Below are 26,172 nucleotides of genomic sequence, written 5' to 3' on the forward strand. Positions count from 1 at the left end.
TACACAACTAGATAAAGAGCCCAGCCACCGTGCCCATGCAGTTCCCCTTTCATAAAGCCCTGGGTGACTTAAAAACTGACAACTTGAGTGACTCTGCTTCCTGCCCCACCCCCAACATTTTTATTCCCACTCTTATGCTTTAAATTCACCAGTAAAGAATGAACCCAAAAAACTCATCTTCAACCTCAATGAAAGCAGGATCCCAGGTCTGTGCTCCCTCCCTCTCGCTACCTGTGACCTGGCTGTGTGGCCTTAGACTTGCCAGGTACCCTCCTGGACCTGTGAGTAATAACCTTGTGTTTTCAAAGTTCCCTGATGATTGTTGTGGATGTGCATCTTGCAATCATAGGAACCACAAGGGCTGGTCCAAACGTCTGTAAAGGCTGCCATGAGTAGGAGGGGCCCAGGCAAGTGCCCCAGGCATTCTTAGCTGATAACATCACTATGGATAGGCTGAGACTGACACAAAACCTTCCACTCACATACTCAGGACAGAAGAATACCCAAAAAGGCATCATCTTCACTATTATTCACTTGAATTTTATACACTAGACACATAGAAAGAGAAAGTTAATAATTGTATGATTTATGGAGTTTACATTCTCTCTCCAGCACCACTGAACCTAGAACTACTCTAAGTGGGAGCAAAGGACATTTAGATCCACAGTAATAGAAAATGTTTAAAAATCAAATACTCTTGAGATAGAAAACATAGAGATTGAACTCCTAAGTCTTTTACTTATTGTGGCACTGTTGGTGGAAAAGGGTTAGGCCAGGATGAGAAGATGAGAGAGCACAGGAGGCCCAAGGTCAAGAGGAGGAGGAGACACCAACAGGGGATGGGAAGAAAAAGCCCAGCGTATTAGCAGCTTCCTGATTATTTCCAACCGCCCTGATCAAGAGATGCTCAGTAAGTTTGTTTAATGAAATGCCTCACATCTTCCAAGTCTACTCAAAAAGCTTAGACCTTAAGGTATAGGGCAGAACTGAGAGAACCTCAGTAAAGGTCAAGGGCCTGCACAGCCTCATGGACTGTGTGGAGAGTAAGAGAAACAGCTTGCGTGGGAGATAGGAGGTACAGCCTGCGAGCAGAAATAATAAGAAATTAATCATTTTGGGGGGAGGAAAAAATTTTTTCTCCTACCTTTCTAAAGTTTTCTGGGTGGTCTAGTAATCAAATTGACATAGGGCTATTTGATAGGAGAATATGTACATATTACATATGTACATGCAGGAGTTCCATAAGAACATGGGACCTGAGAACAAATCAGACGGTTGAGGATTCTTTACCATTTTGAGCTAAGGAGAAAAAGGGGTTTGTGGTTTGGGGCTTCAAAGGGCAGGAAAGCAATTCACATACTGATAGAAAAGTAATGTTTGGTAGATAAATGGTTGCTGGGCCATCTTTAACAATGAGACACGGAGAACTTTGATCAAAGGGGGCTTTGTTGGGTTCCTCTTTTTCTCTCACACAATAGATTATGTTAAACTATAGTTATCTATGATGATATCTCCCTTAGTGGAGCAGGAAGTCTATCTAAATTTTGGGGGGCAGTTAGGGGAAAGGTTAAAGTTTCTTCCTGAATTGTTCATTTTTAAAAAATAAGTAGCTTAAAATACTATCCTCCAAATTGCATATTTTGGAGTGGCAAACTGCTCCTCCTCACATTCATGTTTGGTCTGCGGTGATTGAAAAGAAAAATAACTTCTTGGTAGTTCCAACTATCTCGCATCCGGGCCAGTTTATACCTTACAACACTCCACCTGCTGCAGGCTAGCATTGATTTTGTTCCAAAGCTATTTAGGCTCAATGCTAATGTGTTTGTTGTTGGTTTTTTTTAAACTGTTTACTTCTCACAAGTGTTATTGAGAATTAATCAATTGAACATTAACATAAAAATATATTTCCATTTACTTGTATAACAAATTTTGTAAATTCATTTTAATTATGTCATTTAAAAATTATGTTTTTTATGATTTATCTTGGTAACTTCTAGGCCTGGGAGGGGGATCAGATGTATCAGATGACGTGGGAGGAGCCTAACCTACTGCTATGCTAGTTACTAAGGAACTGTTGGATGTAGATGCAAACTCAAGGCATGGCTTAGTTTGTCCTCAGCATAGGTTACGGGTGGTGATGGCTGCCCAAGTGGAGACCTACCTGGTTCAGGGAGCCTCCTCAACTGGCCTTCTGAGGCAACAGCTCCCTATCTTTTCAGGTATGAGATGTCCCTACATCAAAAACTTTCATAAGCCCCACTGTATCATTTATTTTTAAAATACTTTTGACAAGAAACTACAATAAATTTGACGACATGTTAAAGTTAATTTTGTTGGCCAACAAATATATGAAAAGATGCTCAACATTGCTAGCTATTAGGGAAATGCAAACCAAACCACAATGAGATACCATCTCACACCTGTTAGAATGGCTATAATCAACAGGACAAGTAATAACAAATGTTGGAGAGGATGTGGAGAAAGAGGAACCCTCATACACTGCTGGTGGGACTGCAAATTGGTACAGCCAGTATGGAAAATGGTATGGAGGTTCCTCAAAAAGCTAAGAATTGATCTACCATATGATCCAGCAATCCCTCTACTGGGTATTTACCCCAAAGACTGGAAAACTCGTATTTGAAAAGATATTTGCACACAGATGTTCATAGCAGCATTATTCACAGTGGTCAGGACATGGAAGCAACCAAAGTGTCCTACAATAGATGATTGGCTAAAGAAGCTGTGGTACATATATACAATGAAATTACTCAGCCATAAGAGATGAAATACTGCCATTTGCAACAACATGGATGGACCTTGAAATAATCGTACTAAGTGAAATAAGCCAGACAGAAAAGGTTGAAAATCATATGATCTCACATATGTGGGATATAAACCAAAAAGCAACAAATGAACAAGACAAACAAATAGAGACTCATGGACATGGACAATAGACTAGTGGTTACCAGAAGGGAGGGGGGAGGGGGAAAACAAAAAAAATAAAATGTTTAAAAAAATTATGTATATATAGTATGAAAAAAATAAACTGGCATAAAAAAAGATAAAGTTAATTTTGTGTAGTACAGAACATGGCAGCGCCCTCTCACACTGTGTATAAGTCGGTCTACAGACAGTGCTTGGTGGGCATATCGACATGATGAGCCGCACAGGTTCTTCGGACATGGGGTTTATTAACAACAACATAGTGATTATTTTAAAAGAACTAATGCAATAAACAAACTACAATTTGCCAATGGTTAACGTAAACCTAATACGTATGGAAAACTGATATATCCAGCTGTAGCGGATGCTAGCCTTAAGCCTATCCCAGTGATGATCCTGACCTATCCTGTTTTGGTTTGACTCTTTTATTTGCCTCCAGCCTGGTCTCTCTGGCTGCTTGGCACTCATGGATGTACGTTCTGATGTATTCACTGCAGAGAGAACTCAGTCACCTTGCATATCTCAACGTGCAGTTTTTAAAGCATAGGTCTTCCGCCCCAAGTTAATGGAGCAAGAGTATCTCAGTTGTTCTCATGCTTGCTCTCTCCCTGTTCCTGTGGGTCCAAATCCATAAACAGGACTTGCATGTGGTGCCCCCTGAAAATGGGCCCTGCGGCAGGAGAGAGTTTATAAATCACAGGCTTTGTACTTCGTGTGGCCTGAAGATTCTCCTCCATCTTCAACAGTCTTTCCCTGCAGGCTCATTTCCTGTTTTCACTACAAATATGGGAACCACAAGAAACACCTGTCCCTGTTGACAAGCTTAACCCTCCTTACAGCTAGAACCCTGCTGAGCCCTATAGAGTCATGGTCATTACTGGTGGTGGGGGTATGGGAGTAGAGGGACAATCACTGGGATCCAGGCTGCTGTCAGTGTCTGACCAAGTTTCTGAGATGTCCGCCAAAGAATAAGGAGAATTCCAATGAGAAAGGAACTAAAAATCTGGAGAACCATTTCAATACCAAATTGAGAGCAGCTGGGTGGCAGCATTACCCGTGTAAGGACTGTATCTGGGGCCTTGGCACCACAGCAGTAGAAGGGGTTTAAGATTTCTCTCTTCAGAGCTGCAGGTGGAGGAGGAAGGGGAAAATACCTAGGCATCTCCGGACAAGAGTGAACAGCTCCTCAACAGGTCCTGAAACGCAACCACTTTCCTGAAGGTAAAATTTGCTTCTGCCCTCACTCACCTGTAATGCTGGGAGCTGTCATACTGTTGGCACCAAGGATTGAGGACACATCAGCCCAGCTCCAGCAGAATTATGAGTGATGGGGCTGAACGGAGGGATTCTTGACTCATCTTCATCATCATCATCATCATCATCATCATCATCATCATCATGCCAAACCAGTTTCTGGGAAGCAGTCTAATTAAAAGTAGAAAGAAGTTCACTGTAGCAGCCAGCCAACTCTGTAAATCCCAGCTCCATCACTTACTAGTTGTTTAGTACAGCCAGCCCCTTAACTTCTTTATGTCTTTTGTTCATTTCTTAAATCACCTTTTATAGGTGATTTCCTCACCTATAAAATGGTAGTCACAGCAGCACCTACTTATAGGGCGAATAGGCTTACAATGAACTTGAGGTCTAATATTAGAGTGATTCAGAGCTGTAGGTTAACAAATTTGATTCCAAGTGTAGCACAAAGGAGGCCCTCAATAAATATTAATTCAATGAATTAAGATTAATAATAAATTCTTCAGACGAGGCAGCTTGAAATAAATGTTCATGACTGATAAATTATGTGCAAGTGAGTTTTACAAGGGACTGCTGATACATTATGGGCTGAGATGGCACTGAGTCTTACATAGAGAGAAAATTCCAGAAGACAAATTAATATATGATTCTATAGAAATGGCCATGGCATTAAGATATCTGAATTCTAGTCCTGGTTCCATTATTAATTTGCTCTGTGGCATTGAACAAGTCTACTTCAGGTTCAGGCAGTGCGGGGGGTTGTTTGTTTGTTTTCATTTGTGAACTGAAGTTGGCCCAGATTATATCCAAGGTTCATGTAACTTAGTGTATGATTCAGTAATGATCTCTGCTATTTATACAAGAAAAGCTACTTGTGAAGCAAGTGAAAAGTAATTTTAAGGAAAAAGAAGATCTGTGTCCTATTGATAAATATGCCTAATTTTCACCAGGATAAACATCATCATGATTGTGAGTCACCATTATCATTATTGTCGTCATCACTGCTATCACTGACTGTTTACTGTGTGCCAGATTGTGCACTACAGCATGTTACACACATCATTTTATTAAATCCTCTCAACAGTTCTTAGTACTTTACAAGACTCATTCAAAAGGAAAGATTTATGTTCCCTAAAGAAAAGAATCGGATAATTACGGATTATGTAACTAAAAGCTACCATTCATTAGTAGTCTTCTACATGCCAGGTGCTTTACATATCTTTTTTTCTAAGCCTCATAACAACCCTGCAAAGTAGGTAATACAAGTCCTGAGTTAGTTTTCAATTGCTGTGTAACAAATTACCATAAACTTAGCATCTCAAATCAACACATTTCCAGGAGTCAGGAGTCCAGCACGGCTTAGCTGGGTCCTCTGCTCAAAACCTCACAAGGCTGCAGTCAGAGCGTCATCTGGGCTATGACCTCATCTTATCCATGTCTTCTTTCAAGTCCACTGCCATCTTCTCCAAGATGGCCTGCCCCTGAAATGACAGCCGAAGTTCCCTGTGGTTATCACGCTGAAGTCCCTACATTTTGCAGGTTGTCAGCTGGGGCTGTTCTCTAGCATGTGGTCTTCCTCACAACATGGCAGTTTGCTTCTTCAAGGCAAACTCCTGTCTCTGACCTCTAGACCCTCTTTTCAAAAGTTTTCTTGATTAGGTCAGGCCCACCCAGGACAGTCTCCCTTTTACTAACTCAAAATAAACTTATTTGGTGCCCTGATTACTTCTGCAGAATCCCCTCACCTTCGCCATACAATGTAAAATAATCACAAGTGTGATGTCCCACCATATTCACAGGTCCCACCACACTCAGGAGAGTTATCCAGGGCGTGCATACCACAGGGCAGATATCTAGGGGGACATCCTAAAACTGTGTCACATGCCCTGTCTTAGAAGTCATAAGATGCTTCTAAGGATAATAAGGAGCAAAATTGGACTTGCAGTCAACTGTCAGAGTTCTGAGCCCGAGACCCTTCTTACACATCACACTCTTGTTCTAACAGCAAACTTTACATCCCCCAAATGAACCCATTACCGAGGTCATCTGGGGCACCTGCAGTTCATAAAACACTTTACTTCATGTAAAATTCATCATGATTAAATTAAGTTCAAGGTTCCCCTGGGAGCCCCTCAGCTCACATGTCAATCAACTCTAGGCTAAGCCATCAAACCCAATTACCCAGAAACCAGCTGCCATAAACTATTAATAAAGCCATATGAAGTAAGGGAGCAAAAATCCCTACTCTGTTGTCTCTTTTCTATCTTCTCTTCCCCTCACTGTCTGCCCAGGTGTCACACCATTGTTCATGAAGCTTCTGCATTTGGCCAGTTTCCTGTCCCAGCTTGTTATAATTCTCCACTTCTCTGACCCTGTGCCCTACATCGATTGAGCGCTCAAGAAATGTCTGCTAAATCAAATACTTCTCATAAGCATATTTCAGACTATCTTAATTTTCTCCCTTAAAGCATCAAGTGTTTGGAGGCATTTGAATTAACTGATGTTTCATGCGTATAGGGCTGTGTCCACATAGACAGTGCCTTTTGTCCGCTGGCCCTCTGCCCCAACAAGCTCGTGGAGGATGTAGCTGCGCACTGGCTCAGGCATCTTTCTCCTTTCTCCACACAGCAGTGTGATGCAGTTCTTTTCCTACACTAGAGAGCAGAGTGTAAGGAATTAACATCTGTGGAACACATACTAAATGCTGTATACCTCACACATACAATTATTTATTACCTCTTAACAGTTGTCGAACCAAGGCTCAGAGAGATTAAATAACTTGTCTGAGGTTATGCAGCTGTTCATGCTGCAACTAGAAACTGAATCCAGAACTGTGTGATGGCAAAGCCACACTCTTTCCGTACTTCACTGCTGAGTGGTATCTTTTACTTCAAATTGAACAGAGTCTCCAAAACTTTGAACAGTGTTCAGATAGGTATGAGGTTTAAGGGAACCTTCAGGAGTTTAAAGAGGACCTCTTCTTAACAGATACCTATTTCTCGAATATGACATCCTCCCAGATTAATGCTATATGTTTAAGACTTGGCATTTCTATAGAGTTTGCCATATATTTCTGCTCCTTAGTGCTTTGCAGGCCTGAGATATGTTAGTCCTTCAGCAAATATTTGAAGAGAGAAAGGCAGTAAGGAACGAGAGGATGGCTGCGTAGGTATCAGAGGGATGGGAAATGCACGCTTCAGGTGAGCAGAGCAGGCCCCAGGGCCAGCATGTCAGCGGCACCAGCAGGAGCATTCTCACTGCTTTTGCGTGGTTCTATCGCCACCTAGCAATCTTGAGGAGAAATGTCCCTTTCTGAGCAAATCTGTCTTTCTCTGCTGATGTCATCTGCCCACCTACAAATAGTTACCTTTAGACCCCTACGTCAACAGCTCTTCCCACACATAGAACTGTGTCCTTTGTCTTTTTTCATTAGGAGTCTTCGTTAGTAGTTGTTTCCAAGACCTGCCGCATTTAAAGAGTAATATAAAAATTTGGTTTCACTGAAGATTGGCAATACTTAAATCTTCTCAGCCCCCAAAAGTGGGTTTTGTCATTTCTTTAGAAGCTCTTTGCTGATAAGAACCATGCCTTGTTCATCGCTGGGGCCTCAGCTCTACCATGAACACCCCTTGTGCACATCCATATCCAACCTTGACTTTAGGACCAGGTCAAATGCTGTCTCCTCCTTGAAACTTGTACAACAATGGCTTCTGCTAATTCCACATTTATCATGTGCCGGGGCTCTATGAGCATTGTCTCATGTAATTCTCACGGTGATCCTGTGAGGTCGGTATGATTTCTTTCATCTTATAGTCAAGGGAACTGAGGCATAGTGAAGTGACACATCTTTTCCTCTGCAAAGCTGGGATTCAAATACAGCTGGCTCCCCTCCCCAGGCCTGGGACCCTCCTCTCATCACATACTCTTTGACTCCCCCAGCCAAAGTGATATCTTCATCCTCTGCCAGTAATTTTTTTCTGTCTTCTTCATGCCATTTTTGACTCCCCACTTCTCCCTCCAACCTCCCTTTATAGTCCCTCTTTCTCTAAACCGGAAACTCAGACTCCAAGAGGGACATCCTTCCCTGCTGTGTCCTTTAAGTACACGCACACTCTCATACGTGGGGGTACCCACTCAGGAAAGCTATGTTCATTCATCCACTTCACTTGTAAAACTGCAACTGTTTACATATCAAAAGGTTATCAATTCTGATTTTGTATTTTCCAAAGGTGGGAATCTAAGGATCCCTGGTATCAGAATAACTCAAGACCTTTAGTTAATGATTTGCATAGATATTTGAACAGAGAGCTGAGAAACATCTGAAAGCAGACCTGTCTGGGAAAAGGTTTACCTTTTTTTTTTTTTTTTTTTTTTTTAGTAAACGGATTGGCAGGCAGGGAGCAAAGAGGTCTGTCGGTGCTCCATCCTTGAGAAGGCTGAGTAGAGGCACCAAAGAAAACATTTCTCAAAACCCTTCAGAGTGTGGCTGTGTTGTGAGTGACAAGCTTTGTGTGTAATGTCTCCAGAGTCCTCTGCCTGAGCTAGGCTACCTGAACCAACCCTGATCAGACTCCCTGGGGAGGTGAGCATGGTCTGACCACAGACTGCCTGGACCAAGGCGGAGGAAGGCGGCCGCCCTTCAGTGTGGGGGAAGAGCAAGCACAGGGTTCTGAGAGAAAGGAGTCCTGGCCTGCACTTTGTATGAGAGAGCGTGGGATAAGGGAGGCAGCCAAAAGCAGAATTTGGGTTAAGTAGGTAGGAAATTAAGGGTCAGTGGGGGAAAGAAGAAGAAAGAAATAACAGGTGTGGGCAGAGGTTAAGTTCTAGACATTGAAAAATGATGTGGGATGGACGCAGGTCAATCGTCTGACAGTGTTTTAGTGTTACGAGCCTGAAGTCCCTGCCATGCCAGGCATGACCCTTCACCCCTTGGACTCTGAGGAGGTCCAGGAGCCCCTGGAGAGGTGCCTGGCAGTGAGTGGGCACGCGGGGGCTCGGGCGGTGGCTAGACCAGTACAGAGCAGTGTACTATTTTATCAACCACTACTCCCATCCGGTATACACTAGTTGAATATCTGCACCTTGAATAGGAAAGAGAGAAGAGAAACTTGAATATTTGGGATCATAAATGAACATGGAAGCTGGTGATAAAAGGAAAATTGGCAGCAGTGTTAAGGAGGTGCCCTTCAGGTCACATCAGGGCATGCATCCCTGCTTCCCTCACGGTGGGTCTGGCAGCCCCCATGGTTAGGGAAGGCAGCCTGGCAGGGGTACCTGTCCAGCTGGCTGAGCGGCAGCCCAAATTTCCAAGACAGGGCAACCAGCTGGCCAGTTGGGTCCAAGCCCAGAATGATGAGACTTGCAGTCTGATCTTGGCAGTCTCTCGTGCCCTCTCATCGGTGCCCACAGGTGGCTCTTCCTCACATGCTGGAGTCAAAAACAAAATCTTGGCCCGCTGAGAAGGAGCACCGAATTGTTTGCCTCTGGGCTTCAGGAAATGTGCAATTCTGATCACACTCCTGTCCTTGGAATTTCTATTAAAAGATCCAGAATTTCTGACTTTCCAAGAAGGAACCCAGCACCCAGGGTTCTGTGAAAAATAACAAAAATAATCATTTTCAGAGTCAGTTTATCAATATCTATAGGTTCCAAAAAGTTGAAAAACCATAACCACGTCGCCAGAGTCCCCCACATATCACTAATACCACATTCAGCCGTTGTTCCCTTAAGGTCTTGAGTACATTTTTATGACTGTTTCTAATTACTCCCAGCACTTGGGGAGTTCATTTTGCATCACAGTTTTGCTTTGGGCCATCGAAACTATTTCTGTCTTCCCACGTGTGTTTGACTATCACTAACTGGGGAAAGTTATTTTTAGTATTTCCTCTTCTTTTCATCTTTGCAGATTTGCCCTAGTTAGAAAAAAAAATCTAGAAAAGAGTAGGTGTGTGTGTGTGTGTGTGTGTGTGTGTGTGTGTGTTTCTGTGTGTGTGTGTGTGTGTGTGTGTGTGTGTGTGTGTTTAAGGAATACCAGAGTTCTACAAGCAAGATTTTCATGTTAGTGTAGAGGTCAGTAAGGTGAACAAGAATTCAGAATCCTGGATTTTGTCCCCTACTGTCTGTACAGGCATAGAAGGAAAATCAGGGATCCTCTAGTAGGTCTTCTCCTGTATCTGCCCCCATCCCGTTCCTGCTTCCAGCAGACCCATGCTCCCTAGAGTTCAACAACTGCATTAGAAATGTACCTTGAGATGTTTTCTTATATTTCTAATACAACAACTACACCTCTAAAGAATTTTGCCAAGTTTAAAAAAACTATATGTGAAGAATTCGAACAGATTTAAAATTAGTTTTATTTAATCTGTACCAAAAGCAATGTCTATCTATTAATTAGTAAGTTGATAAGCAACTTCAGAATCATTTAGTACTTGAATTTAAAATAACAATCTCAGCACACAAATATTTGTTTATTGATGTCAAAATTAAGAAATAGTATTTTCTTATCATTTAGTTTAATATAGGTCTTTATCACTTACAAAAAATAATTAAAATGTAGTTTTAAACCACATAAAAACATAAATATTTTACTAATTTTGGTCACGGTGGACCTCCCAGTGGTACTCAGAAACTGGTTATTATTGAAGCAGTTTAATTTCTTTAGTTTTTCGTTAGTATGAGACTCACAATTAGGACCTATTTCAATTATGTGAGCTGAGAGCTCCAGAAAACAATTAATTAAAATAGAATTACCCCACTGCACACACATGACAATGGCCAAAATCCAGAACACTGACAGCACCGAATGCTGCCGAGGGCATGGAGCAGGAACACTCACTCATCACCCCTGGGAACACAAAATGGTGCAGCCACCTTAGAAGGCAGTTTGCAGGTTTCTTATGAAGCTAAACAGACTTTTACCATAGGATCCAGCAATCACACTCCTTGGTATTTATCCAAAGGAGCTGAAAACTTATGTCAACACAAAATGCTGCACACAAATGTTTGTAGGAGCTTTATTCATCATTGCCATAACTTGGAAACAACCAAAATGTCCTCCAGAGTATGAATGGATTCGTAAACTGTGGTACATCCATACAATGGGATAGTATTCAGAACTAAAAAGAAATGAGCGACGAATCCGTAAAGAGAAATGGAAGAAATGTAAGTGAATATTTCTAAGTGAAAGAAGCCAATCTGGAAAGGCTACATACTGCACGATTCCAACTAAATGACATTCTGGAAAAGGCAAAACTGTGGAGACAGTCAAAGGATCAATAGTAGCCAGAAGTTGGGAAGCAAGAAGGAATAAATAGGCAGAACACCGGGATTTTTAGGGCAGTGAAAATACTCTGTATGCTACCATAATGATGGATACATGTCATTATACATTTGTTCAAATCCATAGGATGTCCACCCCCAAAAATAAACCGCAATGTAAACTATGGACTTTAGGTGATTATGATGTGTCAATGTAGGTTATCAGTCATAACAAATGCACCACCCTGGTGGGGGGTGTTGATAATGGGGAGAATATGCGTGTGTCGGGGCAGAGAGTATATGGGAAGTCTTTGTACCTTCCTCTTAATTTTGTTATGAACTTAAAATTCTAAAAATTAAAGTCTATAGAAATAATTTTTAAAAAAGAATTACCCAGCTCTAGTGAAAGACTTTGTAGAAAATTAAGCTTAAAAAATAATTATAACTGCATTATTGTTATCTTTCCAGTCTCTTTCATTAATCTATATATCCAAGAAATTAACTTGGAGAAGGCAAGGGTAAGTTCCTATTTTCATATGCTGGTATGACTTTCTAGTATTATCATGTCCAAATATAAACTTTAAAATTATAGACCTGCAATGGAGGCTCTGCTGTTACTGAAAAATAAATAAATTCATCTCTGTTTATTAAATAAGAGATGATATACAGAAAATAAATGTAGGTTCAGAGCAGACTAAAGCAATGCTGCTCAGATTTGAATGTGAGTATAAATCATCTGGGAATTTTGTTAAAATGAAAATTCTGATCCAGTAGGTCTGGGACAGGACTGGAAATTCTGAATTTCCACCAAGTTTCTAAGTGGCACCCATGGTGTTGGTCCAGGGACAACCACACTTTGATGGCAAGGGTGTGAGGAACTGCATCTATTGTTATAATTAGTTTTCTTATTGGCCTTGAGGCCTTATTTATTTTATGTCTCCAGCACCTAGAAAGTGCCCAAAATCAAACTGAAAGTCAACAAATATTTGCAGAATGAATGAATCTTAGCTCTTTTTTTTTTTTGCCTCTGGAAAATGGGGAGAATATCTCTCTCAGGTGTGGATGAGAAAACATCCAAAAATATTCATTCTTCTTAAGAGTTGGAAGGAGACCTACAAATAGAACATTTGACACACACAAAAAATGCTCATCATTCTGCCCATATCTACTTCCTTATTGTAGAAATGATCAATGCAAAAAAGAAAAAGAAAAAAATAGATTGATGAAACTGGATAGTTAGTCTCTAGCCTCCTGTATTAGCTGAGAGGATTCCAGAGAAAGGGTTACTAGCTAGCAAATTAGGAAATGTGTCCTGTCCTAGCAGAAATAGTCAGGTGCCATATTCCAAATGTCTCTTTGCAAACAGAGCCATGAGAAACACCCTTAGAAACTGAATATATGTGCACCAACATAACAATTTCCTTAAAATTGTTCCATTCTAAGGAAATTAAGAGTGTATGCATGTCCTATTAAGGACATGCTGACACATTGTTTAGCAAGTGCATTGACTATTATTTAATTTTCTAGAGAATGTCCCTGTGTTGGCTTTTGGTGTTTACTATTTGAATATAGCCCAGATATTGTGAAGTTACATGTTACCTTATAGATTTCTGTCCAAGAGAAAAGATTGTCCCAGAGGTTATGGTCTTACTACCCTGCAGGATATGAAGCAGTTTTGTATCTAACTTAGCAATTTTATTCAACCATCCTTTTTTTCAAAATGCCTATAAATATACAGATCCTCAAAATACCCTTTGAATCAGTTTTACTATTTTACTGAATCTCTCATTAATTAATAAAATTTGACACAAATTCATTTTACATTTGTATGAGAGTTATGTTTTTAACATTTTGAAAATTATGTTTTGACAGAATGTATTCCCAGAAGTAGAACTTGTTTCCATACTTTATATGATTGAGATCAAGAGCAACTGTGCCCCAGAGATTCTACTTTCTTAGTAGAGGATCTCACCCATCCCTGGAACTGATTAGGTGTCAACATCCGGATTTCAACTGATGCTTTATACGGATGAGACTCTGGCGGGCCTTGAGAGGGAGTGAGTGTATTTTGCATGTGGGAGGAGTGTAAATAACCTGTGGCCACTGGGTAAACTGTGCTAGTTTTTAAGATATGTCCACAAATTCTTTCACTCTTCTCTCCTTGAGTGTGGGCTGAACTTCGTGAATCACTTCTTATGGCATAAATGACATAAATGAAATGGTGGCTTCCATCTTGCTCTTTGATCACTTGTCTGGAATGAACTCAGCTTCCATGTCTCTCTCAATGACACTCAAGTAGCCCTATGGTCCACATAGCAAAAACCAAAGCCTCCTGCCAATAGCCATGACAAGGAGCCCTCTTGGAAGCAGATCTCTCAGCCCCAGTCAAGCCTTCAGTTGACTGCAACCCCAGCTAATGTCTCAACTGCAACCTCACAAGAGAACCTGAGCTGAAACAACCCATCTAAGCTATTCTTAAATTCCATAGGAAAATTGAAATAATACTTGCTTTTGGGCAATTTCTTACATAGCAATATATAATGAATATAGCTGTTTATCAGGCACATGTTAAGTCTTTTCAAGTATATTGCAAAATTGCCTTTCTGAAATGTTATATCAATTTATACTCCTACCAGTAGTTACATAATAGTGCTAATTTCCCTAATCTTTACTCTTGTTAAATTCTATTTTTTTATCCTTTCCAATATGATAATAAAAATGGTATCTCATTGTTTTATTACTTTGATTTATACCATTTCAGTGAGGTTGAACTTTTTCAAATTTATTTCCTATTTTGTGAAATTTTTTGAGCAAATACACAAATAAAAATTATATATTTAATTGTGGTATTAATATTTTTTTGTTCATTGATTCCTGGAGGTCTTTGGCTCTTAACCTTTACCTATTATTATGTTGCAAGTATTTCTCCCAGTTTGCATATAAATATATAGATATCCTTGTGTGGTGGACATGGAGATACAGTGCCTGGACTCTTTCAAGAAGGACTTCTGCCACCTGCCAGCAGGCATCTCCAGATGCCTCTTTCCTCAGGTGCAGAGAGCTGACTTGACCAAGTGCATGCTCTCCAGTTGAGGCTTGTGCACAGACGTATCCAGACCACTCTGGAAACCTTCTTTGCTCCCTTCTTTCTCCCAGCCTCAACCTTTTTTGCAGACTGCAGGATTGCATAGTTTCAGGAATGGTAACAGATGGCCGGATGCCCTCATTTTGCAGATGCCTCTATCTATATCTGCTTAAAAGCATTTTAACTAGTATAGAGTGAGACGTGTATTATTTTTTGGTTACAACCCAAGCTTCTAGAACCCTAGATTAGTGCTCAGTCCCCTAAACCTCTTTAATCCTCTGTGACAGCTTTTATGCACTGGTTGGTGTTGGGAGCTTTCAGATATCAGTGAATTCTGCTGAAATATCTTTTTTGGAGTGGATTTTCCTCAGCATTATTAGCTCTCTGGCTTGGAATGTGGTTGGCTCTTTTTTTTTTTTTCGTCATCGACTATTTAAAGTTGAATAAACTTGGAAAGGGTGAGTAAAGGTGATACAGGAGACCTGAGCTAGAGCTAGGACTTTTGCCATCGATCTTAGTCATTAAAAGCTGACATTAACCTTATCACTGTTCTATGACAGGTGGTCCAAAAGCACAGGTCAATTTAGAGATTCAGTAAAATGGGGAAGCGCCACTCTCCAATTCATCTGTGCAAAGAGCTGACACAAGAAAATAACTAAAGTGCACACAACACCGTCCAAGCTTAGTCCTCCTCCATATTTAAGTTCGCCTAAAGCGTTTCTGTCACTTCGCTACAATCAGAAGGCCTTTAAAGCTGTAATTGTCCAACAGTTTTCCATCTGAAAGAAAATGATGTTCGTTATGCTAAGTCTTTAAAAAGAATCTTTCTTAGTTTCTAAATGAATCTTTTCCTGTTTAAGTAATTTGCTAGGGGCAGGGAGTAGGGAATGTCATCTTTTCCTTTTTTTCTTAGAAGGAATTGATTTTATTCTCCTCAGAAGGAACTGATCAGACAGAACAAATATAAGAGACCTAAATGTTGAAATAGGTAGATCTTTAAATTGCACAGACTCAACTATCTTAAAACATAATTCTACCTGTGTTGACGAAAATATAGCAAAGAAATCCATTAGCTCTTGGCCTTTTCTCCATTTTTGTAATTACTATTCTCTTCATCTATTGTGAAGTATTTATTATGCAAATCCCATTGGGAGTGGTTTTTCCATCATGATCAACTCATTGTTGCTGTGGGTACAGAGCTCCCTGGAGACCCCACTGAGAGTCCACCCAGAAAAGAAAGGAAATATGAGCTTGAGGAGCTTGGTTAGAGTTTGATTGTTGCAGTCCCTACTGCAGCTGTGCTTCACTGAAACCCTTTGGGATGCTTTTGACTTACAAAATCATCTCAGAGAAGATATCCAGGCTTGATGTATTTTTCATCCTTTTTTTACAGTAATGATCCCCCACATTTTAATGGCCACAGAGGGAATAAAATCCTTTTCCCTGGTGGCAATAATTTTTGCTGGGCTTGTAATTTTAAGGTAATTGATATGGGAGAAAAGGCCCATTTCCTCAAGGAAGGCAAGTGGAGGAAAGAACCCGATAGATCGTCTCAAGGAGGAGAAGCAGATAAGATGTAAAATTATAATCAGGAAGATTGACCATTCACCCGTATTAATCTCTACTATATAAGCTAGGGCTTAAAGGTGTCTCTCAGGAAACAGGAGAGCAAATGAGGTTTGAAACTGAAGAATTGTTATTGTACATAAAGCCTATGAAGACAGGCTTTCCAGAATTATAATTTTTAGTCAATAGAGTGGACTGAGTGAACATGGAAGAGATTCATTGCCCTCCTCCACCATCTTTCTCTAAACACATATAAGCTGCTAAAAATAGATTTAAATGCATAGTTCATCTTGCAAGATTTAGGAAGGGGGTCCAAAAGAAAAGGAAACCAAAGCCAGAGTTGTTATTAAAACTTCAAGCAGTGTGGTCCAGGGGGTATCATACCCAAACAAAATTCTTATTGGCTGGGAATTGATGTTTTAACACACATACCGAGACAAGAGAGTTATTCCTAGGGGCCATGGGAAAAGAAGGCTCTTACATAATGTCAAGAATTTCAAAAATCCTATCCCTTTTAGGACCTTAGACTTATAAAAACTCTCCTTATTTGGGGAAGAAACAAGATGATTGCCGTCTACTCTGGTCCCTGGATTAAAAGAGCCACCCACAATATATCAAAATGGAGGTGTGAGGTTTGAATTTACAATTGGATATGATGAGAAAACTCCCAAGCTAAGAAGTTAATATAAAATTCTTTTGAAATTTCATTAATACAAATATCCATTAGAAACACAGCAGAGATCCATGTAAAACTGTTCTATAGAGACATTTCTTTACCCTTTGTTTTGAACTGAATTATGTGCCCCCCCGCCACATTCTCACGTTGAAACCCCAGCCCTCATTGTAACCATATTTGGGAATAGGGCCTTTAAAGAGATACTTAAGGTTAAATGTCCCTATAAGAAGAGGAAGAGACACCAGGTTTGCACACACATACAGGAAAGACCATGTGAAGACACAGTGAAAAGATGGCTATCTACTGGCCAAAGGGAGAGACCTCCTGAGAAACCAAACCTGCTGACACCCTGATCCTGGACTTCTAGCCTCCACATTTATCTATGTGAGAAAATAAATTTCTGTTGTTTAAGTCACTCAGTCTGTGGTATTTTATATGGTACCCCAAGCAAATTAAGACACTCCTGGGTATACCTTGGGTACCTTCACTGAGTATACATTCTACAAGAAAAATGTACAGACCTCACAAGAAAGAGGGAGTCAAAAGGAACAACAAAGAGGAGAATCTGCACTCCCAAAAACTAAAAGTAATGAAAGAGCTGAAAGAGTTTATAAAATGAACTTGTTTAAAATATTTAGAAATAAAAGAAGGTATAGAAACCATAGGTTAAGTACATGGTGATATGATATAAAAATATGTGTTTTTGAAAGGGAACTATATATAAATTGTGGAAATAAAAGGATTATTATTGAAATTAAAAGTATACTAGATGAGAAAATAGTATGTTAGATCCAGCTAAAGATAAATTAATGAATTGAAATATAAATCTTAAAAAATTTGTAACATAGGGATGAAAGTAGCAAAGAGGCTAAGATACACAAAGAATAGAATGAGAAATCCCAATTTATGTCTAGTAAGAATTACAAAAGTATATATAGAGAGAGGAAAGGGCAGTATTGGAAAAGTTAAAGGCTGAAAATTTTCCTGAACTGAAGAAGGAATCTGTCTTAAGAGTAAAGGAACATATCAGGATCTGAGCAGGAAAAGTAAAACAAAATCCCATCTAAACATATTATAACGAAATAGCAGATCATCAAAAAACAATGAAAAAAGTCTTAAAAACTACCAGATTATTTATAAAAGAATGGCAATCATACTGGAGAAGGCTTCTCAACAACAGTAGAAGTCAAATGTCAATGGAGGAATATTTCAAAATTCTGAGAAAAAAAATGTCTCCCTATAATTCTATTCCAATTATACTATCATTCAAAAGTGAGAACAAAATAAGGATCTTTTTAGACAAGCTAGTTTGCTATTCACAGCCTTCCCTGAAACAACTGGTTAAAAATGAATATCTTGAGTGATATTCAAGAACCGTATGGTAAATGCATTGGTAAATACAGATCAGCATTTACTGTAAATAATAATACTGACTATGAGGTAGAGATAGGGGTTAAAAAAAAAAAGATGGAATTAAAGTACCAGAAAATGATAATAGGGAAGATAGAAGTTTAATTTTGAAGAGTTCTAAAATCTTTGTATTTTAAGGAAAAGAACAGAAATGTTAATTGACCTTACGATCTAAGTAAATATTTGTGTCAAAAATTGAGAATAACAAAAAGATCGTTTAAATTACTAGGGAGAGTAGGCAAAGGAAACTAAAGAAAAAAAACAATCAATTCACTAAAAGTCAGAAAGAGGCTAGGAGACCAAGGTAAAGGGAAAACACAGAATAAGATGATAGAAAAATCTAATGTATCAGTAAGCAATATAAATGTAAATAGATTTCATTTTTTTATTAAAATATAGACTTTCAGACTCCATTTACAAATTTAGCTAGATGTTACTCTACTCTTTGTGGCGCGCATTTTTACTAATGAGAAGTTAGTCTGCTGTCATTCTTGTCTTTGTTACTCTGTAAGTAATATGTCTATTTTCTCTGGTTGCTTATCAGGATTTTTTTAATTGTTGGTTTTAAGCAACTTGATTATAAAATTATAGTGGCACTTATCTCCAAGAACTTGGTAAATTTATTGTAAAATTTATATGCCTACAAAAGGGATCCGGTATAGCCAAAATGACTTTTTTAAAAAGTTGGAAGACTTACAGTACTTGATTTATACGGTACCTGATTTCTAAGCTTATTATAAATTAATAGTAATCAAGACAAATAGTATAATCAAGACAAATGGATTGACGGAACAGAATAGAGAGTCCCGAAATAGAACCATTCATATATGGTAGATTGATTTTTGACAAAAGTGCAAAGGCAATTCAGTGGAGAAAAAATAGTCTTTTCACCAATGGTGCTAGAACAATTAGATACCTCTATACAATAAGAAAATGAACTTCAATCTATAACTTACACCATATACATACATTAAATGGGTCAAGACCTAAAAGTAAGAACTAAAACTACAAAACTTCTAAGATAAAACACAGGAGAAAATATTAGTAGCCATTGGTTTGGCAAAGATTTCTTAAATAGAACACAACTGCACAAACTATAAAAGTAATGCATCCCCCGCCCACTCCTCCTACCTGTTTCAGACAATCACTGATCTTTCTGTCACTATGGAATAGTTTAAATTTTCTAGAAATTTCATATAAATGGACACATACAATGAATAGTCTTTTGCATCTGGCTTCTTTCACTTGTCAGATGTTTTTAAGATTCATTCTTTTGTGTATCAATCTGTTGTTCTTTATTGCTAAGTAGTATTCTACTGTAAAGGTGTATAGTATTTCACGGTTTGTTTACCCATTCTCACCTAATGACTTCCAGGTTGTTTCCACTTTGGAGATATTATGTTTAAAGTTACTATAAATGAGTACAAGTCTTTGTGCGTAGGCACATGTTTTCATTTCTCTTGGAGTTTTTCATTTCCCTAGACAGAAATTGCAGGGTCATATGACTTTTTGTTTGTTTGTTTTTGGCATAAGTGTATGTTTAAATATTTAATTAGCTTCCTAAATGATTTACAAAGTGGTTGTTATCATTTTACATTTCTGCCAGAAAGTGTTCGTGTTGCAGTTTCTCCATATCCTCATTAACATTTGTTATTGTCTGCTTTTTTTGAGTAGAGACATCCTAGTGGGTATATAGTAGTACCTTCTTTTGATTTTAATTTCATTTCTCTAATGATATTGAGTATCTTTTCATGTACTTATTAGTCATTCATATATCATTTCTGATAACTATTCAATATTTTGTCCATTAAAAAAATCGATTTCTTATATTAGTATTGATTTGTGAGAGTTTTTTATATATTCTAGATACAAGTGTTTTGTCAGATTTATAATTTGCAAAGATTAACTTCCAGCCTATGACTTCTTTTTTTATTTTTTAAGGTGTCTTTTGAAGAAAAAAAGTTTTTTTATTTTGATGAATTTTAATGTATCGATTTTTTAACAGATCGTTCTTCTGGTATTACATGTAGTAAATGTTTGTTTAGTCTAAGATAAAGATTTTCTATGTTTCTTTCTAGAATTCGTATAATTTTAGTTCTTACATTTCAACCTATGATACATTTTGAATTATTTTTTGTGTATTGAGTGAATTCATTTCTTTTTCGAGCTCATGAATAATCGATTGTTTCTGCACTACATGTCAAACAACAAATACAACAAAAAAAAGCAAAAAGAGACTTTCTTTATAAACAAGACAGATTGAACAGCCATATATAAACATATAAATATAATTATAGTTTAGAACATTTTACACCATGTCATTGCCTTCTGTCAGAAAGGGGAAGCATTTATTCCAGCTCCCATCTCACACTGGTTAAAGATTTGCCCTGCGGGCCACTAACGCCTTCACACTTTCAGGTTGCATATATGTGGACACTAAACATTTCTGAGGAGTTATACACCATGGGGTCAACAGGGATGCCCCAGGAGAGGAAGCAAGAGACCACAGCATGTGCCTGAGGCAAGATGCTCCCAGGTTGTACCCACATAAAACCAGCTGGAGTCCATGAGAATTGGTTGTAGTAGCTGGAATGAAAGTCAGGGAAAGCCATGGGATCTTGTGATGCACAAGACGTGTCTGATGCAAAGTCTTATTTCTGTCTCCAAAAAGAGGAGCTGTACTTGCAGGACTATTTTTCTGGACCACAGAAATACAAAATGTAAGGTGGTATGATTGAAATCTGGTTGCACAGCAATAACAACATGAAGCAAATTCTCTGTGTCCCAGCATGGGAAACAGCTGCATTAGTGGCAGTAAACAGCAGATTAAACTCAGGCAAAAGATGCTAGAGGGAGATTGGGGCAGTATCAACATCAGTGACACTCCTGAGTCCCTGGGCATCATCAATCTGGTGACCAAGCTTCCCGGTGAGTACTATGGAAACCAGCAACACTTGTGCAAAATGCAGAGCAGGGAGAGAATAGGGGACGAAGGTTGCAAGATCTCCACTTTCAAGGCCACTGCGGACTAAGGAGCATTTGGGAACTTCATTACTTAAACCACATGGGGCAGACAATATCTCTCGCCAGCAGTGTGGCAGAGATGAGAATATCCCCACATCTAGAAAGGTACCTTGGGTAAGAGGCTACAATGGAAGCAGGAATAGTGTTTCCTGGTACTGGGGAGACTAGAAGAATGTCCCCCCCACCATCAGAACTGGGTGGATCAGAGAGATCTGAACCTTCCCAGGGAAGAGTGAACCTAAGTTTGTAGGATAAGAACATGTATGACAATGACCAAGGGTAATACTCAAAATTCTTAACCACAGGCATGGCATGGGCACTGACTAGTAAGAACAGATGCTGGCTGTAAACAATCATTGGGTCATACTGGGCACACCAATGAATATTGGCCCTAACGCAGGCTGTGACTTGTGCCAGCTCATGCAGCTTACAGCAAGGGTAACATTAGATTAAATGTTAGGTGACAGATTCCCTCTTGTGTGTCAACCATGATCTATTCAACCGTGATCTGCCTAGAGTGCTGTGTTGAGAAGGACTCTAGTGGTTATGGCCCAGCTTGGTGGGAAAGAACGTTGTGATCAGTGATCAGTTAGTGATGTCTGCTCCAGTCACAGGGCTGAAGATGTCAGCTTTTAGGCTGTGTTATAGATCAGTTATTAACTGATCCTAGGTTAAATGTTTACATTAATTCATTCAATAAACATTTATTGGTCATGTACTGTGTGTGTGTGGCCCCTTGTTAAATACAAAATTGATACAAAGATGGAAAAGCTACAATTCTTACACCAATCTAGTTAGAAAGATAGGAATGTAAATAGATAATTTTAACACAAATGATAGTTACATCAATAGGGATATACACAAGGTATCATCATAAGAACATAAAAGAATACAACATTAATAGAATTTTCCAGGTTTATTGATGTGCATAGGGTCATAAATGTTTGAAATTATAGAATTCATGTAAAGAGAAGAGAAGAATTAGGGCAGGAAATAGTCACTTTATAAACTTACCAGCATGTTCAGGGGAAGTGCCAAAGGCATAAAAAATAAACACTCTGAGTTGTCACAATCTTCATTATCCAAGCCTATCTAGATTTAGGGAGTATTTGTAGTTTAGGTCTAAGGCAAATTGGTAGCTATGAGTAAGCTTCAAGTTCTCACACAAGTACAATTTGGTCCATGCATTCCAAAGGCTTTTGTGGATTCTGGGGCAGATGGTGCTGCTGTCACACTGCTGTGTGCACCTCCAGATGGGCTGTTTGCTAGTCGTAGGCAGTGGGGATGAGAGAACTGGGGAGCACAGAAAACAGCTTAATAAAAGTTCTTTAATTCTCAATTTCTTTAAAAATAAAAATACAGAGATGGAAAGAAATCGCCGAAATCTACCTATTCCTTAAGCTAACACCTTAAAAAGTAGCATTGCTTTTTTTTTTTTAACTAAACACAGTTAATTCCACCAAACAAATAGAGAAAAGTGCATGTTTTCTTCAGAAAGAGCAAATGTGACTACATTCAGTTATTCTTTTTTTTCCCCACTCTGTATATGGAGGGTAGCCAGGGCTTCTGACTCTTTGCTTTCCCTGGCACACCCAGGCAGAACAATGAGCTCCATGAACCATCTACTCTAAGCTTCACTTCCAGCTAAAGGCCAAAGTATGAGGAAACTGAAGACAAGAGAGGTCAAATGACTTGCCCCAAATCATTCATTCCACAAATATTTGTTGAGCATCACTCTGTGTTGGGTTCTATACAATATCTGCCATGCCACACTAAAGAAGTAAATTCCAAACTGGAATCTATCATCTTAAATACAAAATTAGGGCTTTTCTTACTGCCCCACTCGGCCCTGGCAGCCTCGTCTGTGCATATTTAAGGCACACAAAATTTGATTCTAGACCTTAGCTTCAAGGACTGCAGGGCAGAGTTAAGAAGCAGTAAGTCTCAGTCCCAGATGAGAGAGAGGCTCTGACATTGCTTGGATAGTGAGAGAACAGACATGACCATAACTTAGAGGAATACTGTCCTAGTTCTAGAAGGGGTTGACGAGCAAGCCCAGGAGTGGAAGGACCTACTGCACTGCAGAATGCCACATGGGAGCAGAACCTCAGGGGAAGGGCCTGCATAATGCAGCTAGAGGAATTGTGCCCTGGGTACCAGAGTCCCAGCCTCTGCAAGCCTGCCCTGGGGAAGCTTGTCATGCAAGTCATGGCTTCACCCATCCTTTAAGGACCATAAGAGCTCAGACCTAAAGAGAGAAGGCCCTCCCCCAAAGTTGAGCTGCATGAGACTCCATGACCTTTGCAGAACCCTTTCTGAGAGGGTCAAAGGAAAGAACCACAATGATGACCAAGATTACATTTTTAACAATATCTAGAGAAAGAATGGGAGCTTGGAAATTAATTTACTTTGTTTTTTTTTTTTAATGAAATAATTCATTGTATCTTGGTCCGAAAGTTGTAGTAGAACTAAATCCATAGGCACTGCACATATTTATAGAACAAAGCTGTAATTTATACCAGTGTTTTTCAAGCTGTAGGTTGAGGCCCACTAGTAGGTCATAAAATCAATTTAGTGAGTCCAATTTTTCATTAAATGGAATGGAAAAGAAAAGAAAATATCCAAATACTGTTTCAGGATTTTTTTCCAGTTACAGATCAGTGTGTGTATATGGGTATCAGTGTAATGTATTTCATAGTCTGGGTCATGGTTAAAAAGTTGAGAAGCATTAAATTAGATTGCATTGCTATAAGTAAATAATTTCCCCTCCACCAGCTAGTGGTATCCTCTTTTATATTTCTATAGGAGGAAAAATATATAGGTTAATGATTCTCAAACTTAGATCCTTAAAAGAATTAATGAGGAGATTACAAGCTACTTTCAGTAATAACGACCACCACTTATCAAGTAGTCCCTGGACAAGGGGTATGTGGGATATATCATCTCCCATTTTCTAGTTGAGGTCACTCATACATATGTATTACATTGAAGAGCTGGATTGTTTTTTAATTAATTAATTAATTAATTGTTTATGGTGGCATTGGTTAATGAAATGCCATAAGTTTTACCTGTATATTTTAACAGTAAGGCATATATATATATATATTTACATTGTGTGTTCACCTCCCATAGTAAGATTTCTTTCTGTCACCACATATTTGATCCTTTTACCCCATCTACCTTCCCCCACTCCCCTCTCCCTCTGGTAACCAGTAGTCTATAGTCTATGTCCATGAGTCTCTGTTTGGAGGAGTTGAATTTTAACTCCAGGTTCTTCTGACTCCAAAGCAATGCCTTTTCCAATATACTACACTGTATATCCCACCCTTCAAAAATTTATTAAGTTTATTGAAAATAATATAAGTGCCTACAATAAGGAAAATAAAGAAAATAACATTTTGGAGACTATTTTGTAATGTTGCCATAAGTGCCTACAATAAGGAAAATAAAGAAAATAACATTTTGGAGACTATTTTGTAATGTTGCCATAAAGAAAATAACATTTTGGAGACTATTTTGTAATGTTGGCTAATCCAAGTGAAGTCAAGAAATAAGAGGACATGTGTGAAATATTAGATAAACCATATAAGAAAAGAAAAATATAAAGTGGTATTAAGGTTAGACAAGACTATTTTGTTGTTTTTTCCTCAGATAGCTCAGATCCAGTAAGTCACCCCATTACCACAACTGGCCAATTAGGATTGGCCTAAATGTACCTTGCTGGTGCCCTCCTTCTAGAAATTTCCATGGGTATGGGAGTTTATGTTCCGTCACCTCCTGCTTCCTCCTATCCTGCTGTTGTTCTCTCCACTGACCTTCCTTTACTGCCTCATTTCCTTTTCATACAAGTACAGATCAGAGCTCTTTTCATTTCCCCTGAGCACCTGTCCCTCTTACTCTGAACAATCATATTAATTTATCTGGTTTCTCTCTTCTAGCAGAAAAAGAAAAGCTAAAAGTCAAATGGAGGGCCGATCAGTGAACATTTCTGTACTAACCTCAGGCTCCATTTCATATTCTTATCCTTGTTTTTATTTTTTCTCCCTACTTCAATGTCATATCTTCTTGCTATAGTCTTTGTATCTTCATAAACTGCCTTTGGAACAAGATAGGGATAGAAATGATTTTTTTAAACTTATAAACAGAGGTAGTTTCATGGCACGGATTTTCTAAGTCAGTAAGTTTCTTCCTGTGTTTAATACAGGCTTGGTAAAACACATCTCCTGCATGGAAAATTACTGAGTCACCTTGGCTATCTACAGCAGTGGATTCATTAAGAGACTGTTTTATTTTGACAACTTTGCATTTTTTTCCCTCTAGACCCAGAAACAATTACACCCAGGAATTGTCCAAGAATTGAAGACACTCCGAAGTTGAGAGTTAACAGTCACCTGATTGATTCCAAAACAACCTCATTCTCTGTTTTTTTCCTGTTTTCTTTTTTTAAACAACGTACCTTCAAAAAACTACACCAGTAAGATCCCTTCCTCATTGTATTTTATCCTAAGCTTTGAACCAGAGGATGTTTATAAAGGAAAAATGAATCTACGGTACATATGAAAAGGAAGCGTCCCCAGGAGTAAGTTCCTCAGAGTACTGACTAGACCCACAGACCTCCGTGGGGAGCATCACACAGCCTATCCAGCCTCCCATAGATGTGTCTTCCACACATACTACCCAGAACTGCCCGACTATGTTGCCATATTGCTCATGCAGGCCTGAGCCAATCTAGTAAGTAACTGATATTAACTGCATTTCTGCTATGTGCTAGAAAAATAATGTTTAAATTTATATTTCTAAGCAAGGGAATCTTTTTATAAAAATAAAACATTACTCTGAATTTCAATATATAACATAGAGCTGATTGGAATGAAATGAGGGAGTTGGAGGAGTAGATAGTGAGAAACAAAGTACCTCTGTGACTAGACTATTTCATTCATTCACTCACTCACTCATT

The 26,172-nt window shown here is 38.9% G+C and overlaps 1 long non-coding RNA gene across 2 annotated transcripts in view; it reads right to left on the reverse strand.

The window, feature by feature from the left end:
- The window catches only part of LOC120588515 (uncharacterized), a 152,491-nt gene that overhangs the window by 72,578 nt on the left and 53,741 nt on the right, over positions 1–26,172 (reverse strand). The window contains exon 3 of one of the 2 annotated variants that reach the window (XR_005649256.1): positions 4,192–4,368. This is a non-coding gene — a long non-coding RNA (uncharacterized LOC120588515). Of the gene's footprint in view, positions 1–3,171; positions 4,369–26,172 lie in introns of those variants that run through there. The other variant, XR_005649254.1, reaches the window with a different exon arrangement.

This window comes from Pteropus medius, unplaced genomic scaffold (assembly GCF_902729225.1).
Source record: "Pteropus medius unplaced genomic scaffold, Ma_sr-lr_union100, whole genome shotgun sequence".
Taxonomy (NCBI): Eukaryota; Metazoa; Chordata; class Mammalia; order Chiroptera; family Pteropodidae; genus Pteropus; species Pteropus medius.